This window comes from Vanacampus margaritifer, chromosome 10 (assembly GCF_051991255.1).
Source record: "Vanacampus margaritifer isolate UIUO_Vmar chromosome 10, RoL_Vmar_1.0, whole genome shotgun sequence".
In the NCBI taxonomy this organism is placed as follows: domain Eukaryota; kingdom Metazoa; phylum Chordata; class Actinopteri; order Syngnathiformes; family Syngnathidae; genus Vanacampus; species Vanacampus margaritifer.
In genome coordinates this window covers 2,847,501-2,859,778 of record NC_135441.1, presented here as the reverse complement: position 1 = coordinate 2,859,778, position 12,278 = coordinate 2,847,501, and the positions used below count along the sequence as shown (strand labels likewise).

Here is a 12,278-nt window from a genome sequence, read left to right as displayed (position 1 = left end):
CAAAGACACGCATGTCAGTTAAATTGAACAGTCCAAGTTGTCCATAGGTGTGATTGTGAGTGTGGATGGTTGTTCGTCTCTGTGTGCCCTGCAATTGGCTCGCAACCAGTCCAGGGTGTATCCCGCCTACTGCCCGAAGCCAGCTTGGATAGGCTCCAGTGCCCCCTGCAAACCTTGTGAGGACAAGCGGTTAAAAAAATGGATGGATGGATGATACCAGAACGAATTGTCATTTAGGAAAGATTTCAACCAATTGATTTTCAGGGTTCCATTTATAAATTAAAAGTCAATAGCTTGAAGGCCGCTGTCTTTGTATTCATTAGTTATTTCAGTTTTTTTATATAATGGATTTTTTTCCTCCATATATAATCAAAATTAATCAGGTTAATTTTCATAATGGCTTTATTTGGGATAACAATTGAATTTGCTGGGTACATCTCAAAATACTTTCCACCTTTGTCAGAAGGATACGACCCATAAAACTAATGTCTCTTAATAACCAAGAATGAAGTCTCATTTTGCAAGTATCAACTGTCTTCCATATATTTAGGTTTCCCCACCCGTAGGATATATATATATATATATATATATATATATATATATATATATATATATATGTCCCTAAATATTTCACAGAGGATTTTATGGGGATTTTGTGCACTGTTGTCAAATCACAATCGTGAATTGGCAATAATTAAAAAAAATTAAGGTTGAGTTTTAGGCCTGATGCTATCGAGAAAATGTCATTCCTTTCAATCACCTTGGGAACCTCAGCCAACTGTTTCATAAAAATAGTTGTCATACGCTAGCTGACTAATTAGTAGTGGATAACCAATTGCATTTAGTGGAGCAATATCAGAACTTCCAAGAAAAATTGAAAGCATCTCTGTAGCCATAATAAAAAGGAAGGGAGATATGGGACAACCTTGCCTCACCCCACGTTTGATTGTGATTCTGCCCAGATTTAGTCATAACTGTTTTAATTTCCTCATTTCCTCAGTAGAGCTTTGTTCTGCGGATATATCCTTGTGAGTGATATCGCTATCTCTGCCAGGTGTAGTCATGACTGAATAACTTCCTCTATTCCTCAAATGATCTTTGTTCTGTGTCTGGATAGTGTCCTTGAATGTTATCGTGCAGGTCCGGTTAACTTCCTAACTGTTTACTGGAAACTTTGTGGTACCGCCCTTCAAGATAGTATAAGAATGTTGTAAGACCTCTGTAACTTCGCACTTGTGAGATGCTACAGCCATTGTCTGTAACTCACTTGTGCCCGGAATATTCTGTTGAAATTGTTAGAAGGCTATCTTTGTCTTCCGCGTGTTCGTTGTTGTTCGGGTTGAGAGAATCCTGATTTTCTGAATACAGACAGGAGATCGGTGAACAGTTCCTTCGAAGGTTTTATTTTACAGAGTATTTCGGACACAAGCGAGCTCCCAGCAATGGTGGCATCCTCTCGCAAGTGTGTCTTTTCAGCGGACTCATATCATTCTTATACTATCTTGAAAAAGTATTACAACTCCACCTTTTCCCCCAAGCCCCTTTCTCCCCCCCTAGCCACCATATGTCCCCAGCCAAGACAGACTTTTACAGCATTCAATACACATTGACAGAGGGCCTTTTGATGTGGAAATATAGTAGGCCTCAGACCCGATGTCACCTAGCATAAGATAAGACTTCCAAAGGAATCATATTAACACATTTGCTTCAACCCCAGACAAATGGCCAATTGATGTGGAAACAGAGGAAGCTCCCCCAAACATCATTTAAACACTCACCCAGCTCTACTGAGACAATTAAAACATTTATGACTAAACTAAAACAGTTATAACTAAATCAAAACAGTTATAACTAAACTAAAACAGTTATAACTAAATCTGGGAAGAAGACTCTCAACAAAATAAAAGCTTTGAAGGAACTGAGACATTCTCACTACCTGAAATTAAACGAACACGTGGAGGAAAAAGCTTATCCTCTAACAATTAGTGACCCTGATGTGATTTCAGGTTGAGGTGTTGGTCAACAGACAGAACATCTGGCGCCAAAGTAATTAAAGGTAAGAGGACATTTATCCTCCTAGCTGATTTTCTGTCTGTTGACTACTCCGAGACCTGTTTTCATGTAATTTAATTTGTGACTAAATTGTATATGAGATCTAAGTGAATTGATATTACTAAATCTAAAATACAAGGTTGTTTTGTTCCATTATGGAATCTTAGAAACAAGAAATCCTAGTTTTGGGATTTTACTAAGACATTAAAAATACAAGGTTATTTCATTCTATTTTAGAATCTTAGAAACTGAAGTCCTTGTTAATGGGGTAACGTTACGAAGAAATAAGCGCATAAGAAATAACTGAGTAAAGAGAAATAAGACAAAGAAGCGAAATAAGAGGATAAGAAGTTTGAGTGGTTTTGATAAATTAGGGTTTGAGTGCTTTTGTTTGGTCCTAGTCAAGTACTTTTGAATTAAGAGGAATAGTTCGACCACTTCTGAGAAATTAAGGTTCGGACACTTTTGTTTGGGAATAAGCAAGTGTCTTTGAATAAGGAAAAAGAGAAGGCCTATGTGAAACTGTGGTACCACAAAAGACGTTAATGAAGTAACTAAGATAAAAAATAATAAATAATAATAATAAATAAATAAGGAAGTAAGTAAACAAATAAAAACAAAATGAAGGGAGAGTTTGATAGGGAAAGTGAATGGTTCGATTTGCGGCAAATACCAAACCATTCTGAATAAGTGTTGCTGAGGAATGCATGTGATTGTGGATGAGGAAGTGTTGCAAGAATGGATGGTTTCCTACAATGTCTTCAACTTCGTGTTCGGTGACAATTAATACGAGAAACGGAAAAAAACTTGTGTTAAAAGAACAGCGGCTCTAAAATTGGAAAAAAATAAAATAAATTAACAGGTTGTCTGCAAAAGGTAGAAAGGTGAGAGAGAATGCTAAGAAAGTTGTGGAAATGAAAGCAAGAGCAAGAATGATGGCGCTGCGGAACACGCAGCTAGAGGCCCTTCGAATGAGCAAGTGGAAAACAGGTTGTACATTGCTCAATTACAGAATCAAGTAGCAGAATTAAAGTGTCATGTCCAGAATCTTTCAGGTGTCCACCCTGACTCCGTTCTGGACCGAACCAGAGGTCCTGAAGACCCCGAAGAATCTTCCAAAGTTCCAGCTTTTCCTCCTCATCGACCTGTGACTCGTTCCCAAATCTTGCAGGCTCCCATGTTACCCAAATTGGCCCGTCCACTGGTAACTCTGCTATGTTTTACAAACCTTTCTCTCCCACTGATGTGAGTGTTTTGATGCAGAAACTTCCGATGCAATTTGGTGGTGCCAATTAGCGACTTTTCAATGTTTTTCACAGACTCTTTTGCATTCTTTTGTGTTTGCACCTAACTGTCCAGTCAATCTTTTGGGCAGAGATCTCCTCATCGCCACATGCCCTCTCATCAAATGCAGCCCTGATGGATTTATCCTGGAATTTCCGGATGCCAACACCTACTGCTGCTCTGCCTCCTCTGCCTCTAGTGCCACCTCCCAGTTCCCGCTTGTTGAACAATGCCCTGTGGCATGCGCCACTGCCGACATCTACTGGGCAAGAGTGGATATTGACTCCAGTGGTTGGCTCGAAGCTAAGCTCTCTGGTCACCTTGGGTTCGTAACCTCAGATCTTATGATATGGTAACTGATTGTATGCATTGCACTCTGTACTATGACGGATCAGGGGATGAGATCTATAGCGAGGCATTTCAGGAAATTGAAAACAACATATGGGAATTGAAAATGGGTGATTTGTTTGCAGGCAAACCAGGTGTCGCCTTTTCGGTGTCCCTGACTCCTGCACAACTCCCACATGTCTCCTTGATGATCTTGCTTCAGCACACAGCGAAGGATCTCGGTCCGTTTGTCCTGGCATGCACACAGGCCACTGATTGGCAAAATTCATTTCACTCTCAATTGCTCTATTCCCCGTCACTTGATGCTTATTGGATTTAGTCTAATACATTTTTACCCACTTCCTTTTTGGATCACCAGCTTCTGGATAGGCACCATGGACGTAAAACAACCGACAGCGATTTTGCTGGTTACCTTCTTGATTTCTTTCCCACATCGTTGTGGTCCATGGATCCCACTGATGTTGGTCTCTGTAACTTCTCACCTGTTGTGTTTCAGATGAAACCAGGACAAATATATGTTCCCCAAAACTCTGTAAAAGAGGCTGGGATGATTGGCATTTCGGAAACAATTGATGGTTTGCTCAAAGCAGGAGTGTTGTGTGAAATTCCCGGCTCTTATTATAACACGCCTATTTTACCCGTTGAGAAGAAAGATACTAGAAAGTTTCGCATGGTCCATGACCTGCGAGCGATTAATGCGGCCGTCTTAACTCCTATGTTGTCTGTCCCGAACCCTCACTTGACATTGTCCCAAATTACATCAACCCACACTCATTTCACTTGCATTGACCTGGCCAATGTTTTCTTTTGCATTCCACTCCATCCTTCAATGAAGCAATTTTTTGCTTTCACTTGGAATGGTGTTTGCTACTCCTACAATCGCCTGCCTCAAGGCTTTGTCGTTTCACCTGGACTCTTCAACGACTGTCTTCGCCAGTTGCTGTCTCCACTTGAACTGCCCCCTGGTGTTCTCCTGGTGCAGTATGTGGATGACCTCTTGCTGGTAGCTCCATCTGAAACTTCAGAAAACCAGTTAGTAAACATTTACACAGAATCTGCATATGCATCCATGACAGTTCATGTTGCATTAAAAGAATGGTAGCGGAATGATTTCTAAACTGTAACCAGTACACCCATTAAACATCAGGATGATATTCTTAAATTGCGAGATGCTTTAATGCTCCCAACAGCGGTGGCAGTAATAAAATGTAAAGGTCGCTCTCGAACTAATGATTTTGTATCAGCAGGAAACAAATCAGCAGACCGAGCAGCAAAAAAGGTTGCGGGGTACCGACCTACACTCCAACTAACTGTAAGTGAGTCTGAATGTGACAATCCACAGGAGGTGATAGTAGAAACAGTTAAGTTGTGGCAGGAAAAAGGAAGTCCAGAAGAAAAGAGTGTGTGGATGTCCAAAGGGGGACAAAAAGATGAAGCATATGGCGAAAAGAAGGTAAATGCATTCCATCTCAGAAACAATTGAAAAATCTAATTTCTGAAGCCCATGGAACATGCCATGTAGGTGTAGAAGAAAAACTGAGACGACTCCACTCCTGGTGGCATCCTTTCATGAGACAAATTGTTAAAAGTGAACTGCAGGACTGCAGTGTTTGCAGCAGGTATAACAGTATGCCTACATCTAAACCTCCCCAGGGCACTCATGATCCGGATGTGACTGCTCCTGGTCAGGTGGTTTCGGTGGATTTCACTGACATGATAAAACCAGTGTCAGGATACAGATATTTGCTGGTAATAGTGGACTACTTTTCAGGATGGCCAGAGGCATATCCCTGTAAAACAGAAACAGCAAATATCGTAGTAAAACATCTGATTAATCATGACATACCATCACATGGGTTTCCTAGAAAAATTAGATCAGACAACGGAACCCATTTCAAAAAACAAACATCTACAAGCAGTAGAAAAGGCATTGGGGCTAAAACACACATTTGGTTCAGTGCATCATCCCCAATCCCGAGGACTGTTTGAGCGAATGAATAGAAATATTAACTCTTTTACTGCCAAAGACGTTAAATGACGTTCTGCAAAAACCTACGGAGGAGCGCCAAAGACGTTAAAAGACGTCCTCCCATTTTTTTTTTTTTTTTTTTTTGAAACGGGTGCTCGGAAGGCTTGCGGAGCTCTCCTGAAAGTTTTAAGCAGGTTTTTTGAGCCTAATGACTATTTTTGGCCCCTAGAGGGCAGCGATGACTCTCTTTTGACAAGATCGGATGGGCGTCAGTAGAGGCGGAGCTAGAGCGTTGAGCAGGAGATCAGAATGGAAAACAAAGGAAAAATGGCGGCCGGTCGCGAGGAGCTAACGCCAGAGCCGTTTTTTTCAAAGACCAAAATCATCGCTAAAAAAGCACATTGTTGATGACGATGATCATCATCGATGATGAAGATGATGGTGACTCCGTGGTTGGAAAGCATTGACGCGGCAGTAGAAGACGTTAGATGGAGCTAGATGGAGGAGGGAACGGGCAATGGCGAGCGTTTGCAAGCAGCTCTACACTTACAAGACAAAAGGCATCGACCAACGCTAAAATAGTACATTGATGACGATGATGATGAAGGTGAATCCGAGCTTGACGGCGAAATTGGAACCGCTGACGCGGCGGCTATGACGGTGTCGTAACGCGGAGCGCAACCGAGCACGCACAGGCGGACGTTCGATCGGACGACGGAGAGTTCCCCGAGTCCAATGCATATTCATCGGAGGAAGTGTGTACAGTCTGCTACTTGCTTTTTATTCCCCGGAAAAAAAGGCCGTCAAGAAAGTGTAACGTTTGCACGCAAAACGGACCAATGTGAAAGTGAAAGTAAACTGTTGTGCGAGTCCTGGCGTCTCCTTGCACGCAGGAGAGCGTTACAAAAGGAAAAACTGTATTTGAAACATCCACATAATTGTAAGTAGTACCACAGTTGCACACATTTGTAAATAGTTTGCGAAATTGTTTTGTCAAATTGTTACACTGTTGAATGGAAATAAACGTATTTTGCAATCAAAAAACACTTTTTCATTGTTGGTGAAAGCGTTTTACAGAAGTAAAGCACTATTTAGGTGTTTGTGGCATCATTCATGGACAAAAAGAAGTGTACAATTCACTAGAGTGCATGAAATAACATCGTTTCACAAAAAGCTCTTTTTCTCCGTTTTTTGTTTCAAAAGAGAGAATTTCGGTGAAAGTAACCATTTTCTATTGTTGATTATTGAAGAACGGAATAAGGTAGAAACAAGCTGAGAGTCCAATCTTTCATTTGGTAGTATGTGTGTTTCCATAGTCCAAACACAACATTTTCTGTGGACCTTGAAAGATCACTCAAAATGCTTAAATCGGCTGGCACTGGCGACAACCCGTTTTTGAAAACGTCTGGCAGTCAAAGAGTTAAAGAAAAATTGTCTAAAGCACTGGCCTCATCAAATTTGAATTGGCTGCAAGCTCTTCCTGTTGCATTAATGAATGTGCGAATGTTACTGAACTCAACTAAGGGTTTGACCCCGTTTGAATGTCATACCAACAGACCATATCCGGCTCCAACTGCTCCATTGGAAGAGGCACACATTCCAGGGCCTCCAGAACTCAAACAACTAACATTTACTTTCTCCCAGCTAACAGAAAAACAACCAGATGCTCCTTCAGAAATAAATGATTGTGAATATGTATGGTTGAAAGTGATTAAACGAAAATGGTCTGAGCCCAGGTGGACAGGACCCCACAAGGTGACAGAGAGGACATCTTCTGCAGTTCGCCTGCACGGAAAAGGTGATACGTTGTATCACATCTCCTCCACCCGACCGGCAAGGACACCGGCTGGCGACATTGTCCCTGCACCAGGCAATCATCTAACAACAACCGAGAAGCAAACCGGCTCCCACTGACATCGTTCTATTAAAGGTTGAGTTCGCAGTATACTGGCAGAATAATCCCGGTGACTCATCCTGGGACCAGGCAGTCTACCCTAAGGTCCTGAAGAAGCTGACTGTGCCTTGGTTCAACTCATCACTGCAGAACGGGCGCAAGACCCTCCTCACCCCGTCTCACCATGGCATTCCCGCTCAGACTTGCAACAGCCTCTCTCCTGGTTTTGGTGTGTCTCTCCTGGTCGTCCAGCTCACCAACACGACGCTTTCGACGATTCTTTCATGATCCTGCCCCGGCGGACATCTGCACCCCATAGACAGGGGACATCCCTTAACTATCAACATGTGGTACACATATGCTTACTCCACTGCAAAATCTTTTAATGAATCAAATTGTTCTTTAATGCCACATACTACTAAACAACCTTCTCTCGCTGCTAAAGGGATGTTTCATTGTTGCGTGCTTTTGCTTCTTATTCTACTGATAAGATGATAATGTCCAATCTTTCCACACAACCCTTGCTTAATGTTGCGCCAGCCGTCTGCGACTATGACGCCGTTAGTACTTAAAAAAAAAAAAATTGTTAATTTATGTGTCGGACTCTTTCAAGTCCGAAAGGGGGATTGAAGTGTGTCTTCTGCCCAGATTTAGTCATAACTGTTTTAATTTCCTCATTTCCTCAGTAGAGCTTTGTTCTGCGGATATATCCTTGTGAGTGTTATCGCTATCTCTGCCAGGTGTAGTCATGACTGAATAACTTCCTCTATTCCTCAAATGATCTTTGTTCTGTGTCTGGATAGTGTACTTGAATGTTATCGTGCACGTCTGGTTAACTTCCTAACTGTTTACTGGAAACTTTGTGGTACCGCCCTTCAAGATAGTATAAGAATGTTGTAAGTCCTCTGTAACTTCGCACTTGTGAGATGCTACAGCCATTGTCTGTAACTCACTTGTGCCCGGAATATTCTGTAGAAATAAAAGCTTTGAAGGAACTGTTCATCGATCTCCAGCCTGTATTCAGATAACCAACATTCTCACTACCCGAAATTAAACGAACACGCGGAGGAAAAAGCTTATCCGAAAAAGCTTACCCTCTAACACGATCAATCAATAAAGCTTTGATAGAATTCTTTTCCTGTCTACCTTTTTCCAAACGACAAAAGTATGATGTGCTTTTCTCTCCTTCTTCCATCCATTTTGCCCATATCTCGTATAGACTCCTGGAGCTTTCCTTAGATATATGTCATTCAGTTGAGTTTGCAAAGAATGCAATTATGTCTACTTCAGACTGAGATGATTTATTACTAAAATTGTTTATCTCCTTAACAATATTAAGTTCAGATAATTTATTTTCCCTGCTAAGTTTTTTTACCAAAATATATGGCATGTTCCCTTATCTTGAATTTTAATAATTCCCATTTCAAACTGTAAAATGAAATTGAATCATCAGACATCACCTCAGCAATTATAGTTGCAATCTTGTCACAGTAGGATTTGGATTTGAGCAGACTATAGTTGAATTTCCAATACCCCTTATTTCTGCTACATTTCTCAGGAGATTTGAAAACTCATTTAATAACGGGTGTCAATTAGAGGTGCTGCTGACATTCAAAAACATAAACCATCAAATTTATTGAAATTAACCAGAAATCAATTTGGGATTTGACAATATTGTTGGATTTAAACCAAGAATATTATTTCTAATTTGGATACCTGTCACACCAAGGATCCACCAGATTGTAATCTCCACACAAATTTGACTAACCTGTCCAACCGCTCATCCATAAATAACCATGTTGAAATCCCCTCCTATAATTACAGTGGCAGTAGGATAAGAGAGTTTGAAATTCCCCAAAGCATCAGCGACATCAGAGATGAATTGTCTATTTTGATTTAAAGCTGCAATATAGAACTTTTTTCCCCCAAAATAGCTTTACAAAAAGCTTTTTATTTGACCATTTATGACTGAAATGCCTTCTAATTAGTAGATTAACGCCTTAGCTGTTCACAATGGGTACTCCTGCAAGCCTCTGGCCAATAGTTTTCAGACTGGATTAGGGTTAGAATTTCCTGCGCCCTTTTTGCGAATGTGACGTAATGTGCATGGTGTGTATGTGAAGAACGGTATGTGCAGTTTCATTTTTTTGTCAGCAGGTGGCAGTAGCGATTCGAAATGGAATATTCTACGTTCAGTAGCTTTAAGTCATTAAAACCATAAATGTTGATAAGAATAAAATATTGGCCATCCACTTTAATAATCCCAGCAATCCAACGACCAGATTTACTATTTCATATTGTAACTATTTTGCCTTGAGAATTGCAACACAGGATAGCTACACCAGCTGATTTAATGGAGCCATGATCCAAAAGTATTGTATCTCCCCATTGGTTTGTCCAAAATTTCTCATCATCTGACTGTTGTGACTAGCTGATATAATGGCGTTGAGTTGATGTTGTCGGTTTTGCAATGTTGATATGCGCATACAAAAGACTAATTCAGCGAGAACAGAATTAATTGCAGCGTCCACGCATTCGTCCACCGGTTTCGCCATGTTTGGTTGGATTTTTCCCATGGCTTTGGCGCTTCTTGTTTTCGTCATAGCTACATATCCCGCCACCAAATACAATGTTGCTCTGTGATTGGTCCGAACCACCAGTGGTTCATATCGGTGGAAATCTTCTTTTTTTTTTGCAGGTATATATTCTTTATTCTCTGTGAAAAATGACTAATATACAGTATACATCAATAAAAGCAAGATTTTTCAGTGGATGACATTTATTTATTTTTATTCAAATGAAGCAGTAAGACATACAAACTTGGCAACAATCAGCAATCAAAAATAAAATAAATAAATAAATAATAATTAGATTACATTAAATAAATGAAATCAGAACATATTCAACTTAACACAATAGGGAATTTCTTCAGCATATTATATATTATTTGTACTTTAGGTCTTTTAACCAATTTTAGAGACTTGATATATACATGCCAAATTCGTTTACAAAATTTTGAAAAAAGGGGTTAGAGTTTTTAAACTTTTTCTTGTCAATGAAAAATGTTGCCATACATATAATGAGATTTGCAGACATTTCCTCATTCTTGTTTTGAAAGGTATCGGTGGAAATCAATGTGAGCGGTACCAGGTGGATTCTCTGGAGTTTGTGAACTCACAAATACAGCGAGAATACATCTTGCGAGAGCAAGGTTAGCAGACTCATGGGCTGTGTCTGAATGTCCACCCTGTCGTATTTCATTCAGTCATGTGTGGGTTCAACAGATGGCAAAAAAATGGTCGGTTTCCACCAAGTTACTTTATTATCATTTTCGGCACATCCGTTTCCTTTACCATTCCGTCCTTCAAAATAAAAGCATTTGAACAAACTAGGGGGTGGGGACACTGGAACAATATCGATCGTTTATTTCTATAGGTTTCTAAATGTTTGCAGTAAAATGTTTAGATTTTGTTGATGTGGCGAAATGCATTTGAGAAAATAGGAGCCTAATTACCGCAAACAGGTGGTGGGTTAGAGTGGTAACTGGTAAGTAAAGTAAAGTAAGTGTAAAGTTTAGTAAATGAGGCAGTGTGATTCTGGTATCAAATACTTTCCCAAATACTAGAACAGGCACTGAGCAAAACTGTCCTGTGTCGAATTTAAAAACTTGAGATGAGATCATGGGCTGCTACGATAAGGCTATCAATGTGCTGTGCGCTGTTTCTACACCTAGATGTCAGTAATGCCTTGGGGCATTGAATTTAATGACGGCATGACGTTAATGTTAAAATAAATAAATAAAAAGAAAAAAGAAAAAGCAACAATGAAATTACTGTCCTCTCCTGTATTTGAAAAAAAGAAGCACCTTAACATTTTCTCGTAGAGCTTCTGCCACATGTTCAAAAACGAAGGTGCTGATTGGACAAAGACGAGATCTGTGTCTGAAATTGATTGCTATTTCTGAAAGACCATTATTGTCAATTGAATTTCAAAAGTTAAAATATAGAGTTGCATTTTTAGTGGGGATCAAATACAGTTAAAGAAGAAATTCAATAGATTTTTAAATTTTAGATTCAGTTTCAAGCTTTTTGGACTAAAGTTCCAAACAAAATGTGAAACGTGAATGCTGTAAATTGTCCTATTGTATTCTGGTCAGCCCTTTTTCTTTTCGGGTCTGAAAGGAAAATTGAAAAAACAAAACAAAAAAAAAACATTAAAAATTTTCAAATTCAGATTCAGATTCAGAAATCAAATAGCAGAATTCACATGATCCTTAATTAGTACACAATATGAGTCTGAGCCACGCTCCAGTCCGATAGATGGCGTTAATATAGTTGAACGATGGTTGCCACCCGCCATTCAACTCAAATAAGACGACGACGACGAAGAAGAAGACTGTTTGAACTTAGATCGAAAAGAAAACTGAAAAATGAGTGTGAGCAGTTTACTCGCGCGATCGTATTTTGTCCACAGAGGTGAGTAAATTATGTTGGAAGCATCATTACATCGTGTAGGATTTTGTGGCTTTCGACTGTAATTCTGGGAGGGAGTACTGATTTTGTTTTGTTTGACCTTAGCTTAGCATTCTTGAATCTTAAACGCTGGCTTGACGTCGCCCTAAATGTTTTAATGGTTACCACTATATGTTTGCAGTTGGGTCCAGGACTGTGTTTACAAGTTCGAAGCGCGACCCTTATTCCCCCAACTGGTTACGAGTGGGTCTTGCCTTTG

At 40.0% G+C, this 12,278-nt stretch overlaps 1 long non-coding RNA gene across 1 annotated transcript in view; it reads left to right on the top strand.

Annotated features, from left to right (window-relative positions):
- The first annotated feature begins 11,876 nt into the window (after positions 1-11,876).
- Positions 11,877-12,278, top strand: part of LOC144059616 (uncharacterized) — a 14,531-nt gene continuing 14,129 nt past the window's right edge. The window contains exons 1-2 of the long non-coding RNA XR_013295694.1: positions 11,877-12,022; positions 12,201-12,278. The exon at positions 12,201-12,278 is cut by the window's right edge and continues 26 nt beyond it. This is a non-coding gene — a long non-coding RNA (uncharacterized LOC144059616). The remainder of the gene's footprint in view (positions 12,023-12,200) is intronic.